This window comes from Rattus norvegicus, chromosome 14, assembly GCF_021556685.1.
Source record: "Rattus norvegicus strain SHRSP/BbbUtx chromosome 14, alternate assembly SHRSP_T2T, whole genome shotgun sequence".
NCBI classification, from domain to species: Eukaryota; Metazoa; Chordata; class Mammalia; order Rodentia; family Muridae; genus Rattus; species Rattus norvegicus.
Window position 1 is genome coordinate 75,415,001 of NC_141547.1, and position 2,294 is coordinate 75,417,294.

The 2,294-nt window shown below is 39.3% G+C and overlaps 1 long non-coding RNA gene across 2 annotated transcripts in view; it reads right to left on the bottom strand.

Annotated features, from left to right (window-relative positions):
* Positions 1-1,608, bottom strand: part of LOC148001395 (uncharacterized) — a 73,777-nt gene extending 72,169 nt beyond the window's left edge. For both annotated transcript variants that reach the window (XR_015637080.1, XR_015637081.1), the window contains exon 1: positions 1,448-1,608. This is a non-coding gene — a long non-coding RNA (uncharacterized LOC148001395). The remainder of the gene's footprint in view (positions 1-1,447) is intronic.
* Between the last annotated feature and the right edge of the window lie 686 nt (positions 1,609-2,294).

Genomic DNA, 2,294 nt, shown 5'->3' on the forward strand with positions numbered 1-2,294 from the left:
TGTCAACACCCCATTCTCATCATTGGGCAGATCATGGAAACAGAAACTAAACAGAGACACAGATAAACTAACAAACATTATGAACCAAATGGATTTAACAGATATCTATAGAACATTTCATCCTACAACAAAAGAATATATCTTCTTCTCAGGATCTCATGGTATCTTCTCCTGAATAGATCATATAATTGGTCACAAAACCAGCCTCAACAGAAACAAAGAGATTGAAATAATCTCATGCATCCTTTCAGATCACCACAGACTGAGGCTGGTCTGCCTTCACAACAAAAACAAATGAAAGAAAGCCCACATACACACGGAAGCTGAGCAACGCTCTACTCAATGATAACTTGGTCAATGAAGAAATAAAGAAAGAAATTAAAGACTGTTTAGAATTTAATGAAAATGAAGACACAACATACCCAAACTTCTGGGACACAATAAAATCAGTGCCAAGAGGAAAACTCACAGTTCCAAATGCCTCTAAAAATAAACTGGAGGGAGCATGCACTAGCAGCTGAATAGCACACTTAAATCTCTAACCAAAAGGAAGCAAATATACCCAAGAGGAGTAGACAGTGGGAAATAATCAAACTCAGGGCTGCAATCGACAAAGTAGAAACAAAAAGAACTATGCAAAGAGTCAACAAAACCAGGAAGTGGTTCTTTAAGAATATCAACAAGATAGATAAACCCTTAGCCAGACTAACCAGAGGGCACAGACAGTGTATCCAAATTAACAAAATCAGAAATGAAAAGGGAGACAAGAACAACAGAATCTGAAGCAATTCAAAAAATCATCAGATCCTACTACAAAAGCCTATACTCAACAAAACTGGAAAATCTGGAGGAAATGGGGTAATTACCTAGACAGATACTAGGTACCAAAATTAAATCAGGATCACATAAACGATTTAAACAGTCCTATAACTCCTAAAGAATTAGAAGCAGTTATGAAAAGTCTCCCAACCCCCCAAAAAGCCCAGAACAAGAAGGGTTTAATGTAGAATACTCTCAGACTGTCATAGAAGACCTAATACCAATACTGTCCAGACTACTCTACAAAATAGAAACAGATGAACACTACCCAATTCCTTCTACAAAGCTACAATAACACTTATACCTAAAACACACAATGACCCAAAAAAGAAAGAGAACTTCAGACCAATTTCCCTTATGACTATCAACACAAAAATACTTAACAAAATTCTCACAAGCCGAATCCAAGAACACATCAAAATGATCATCTAACACGATCAAGTAGGTTTCATCCTAGTGATATAGGGATGGTTCAATATAAAGAAATCCATCACATAATCCATTATACAAAAAAATTCAAAGAAAAAACACATGAACATCTCAATTAGAGGCTGTGAAAGCATTTGACAAAATTCAATACCCCTTCTTGTTAAAAGTCTTGGAAAGATCAGGAATTCAAGTTCCATACCTAAACATAGTAAAGGTGCAGATGCTTCAGTCCTTCTTAGAAGGGGGAATAAAAATGCTCATAGGAGGAAGTATGGAGTCAAAGTTCGGAGTAGAGACTGAAGGAATGGCAATTCAGTTCCTTCTGTGTCTGGGGATCCTGCCCATATACATCCAAGAGCCAAACCCAGACAATACTGCTGATCCCATGAAGTACTTGCTGACAGGAGCTTAATATAGCTATCTCTAGAGAGGCTCTGTCAGAGCATAACAAACATAGAGGTGAAAGTTCACAGCCAACCATTGAACTGAGAATGGGGTGCCCATTGGAGGAGTTAGAGAAAGGATTGGAGGAGTTCAAACAGCTTGCATCTCCATAAGAACAACAATACCAACCAACCAGAGCTCCCAGGGACTCAACCACTGTCCAGAAAGTACACATGGACAGACCCATGGCTCCAGCTGCAAATGTAGCAGAGGATGGCTTTGTTGGGCATCATTAGGAGGAGAATTCTTGGTCCTGACAAACCTGGAACCCCAAGTGTAGGGGAATATGAGTGCAGGGAGGTGGGTAGGGGTGGGTGAATGGGTTGGGGGACACCCTCATAGAAGAAGAGGAAGGCGGATGGGATATGGGGTTTATGGACAGGAAACTGGGAAAGGGGATAACATTCGAAATGTAAATAAAAATATCAAATAAATAAAAAGAGTTGGTGCGTTGCTCATGTAAACAACTGTTTAAGACTGATCATTTGGGGTTAGTCTTTCAGGGCTTGACTCTGAATAAAATCAATTAACCCTCTTTTAGCAGCCATTGATTTCTTGTACTTCATCTGGAGGTGGGGCCTGTACAGTTTTTCACACATGGC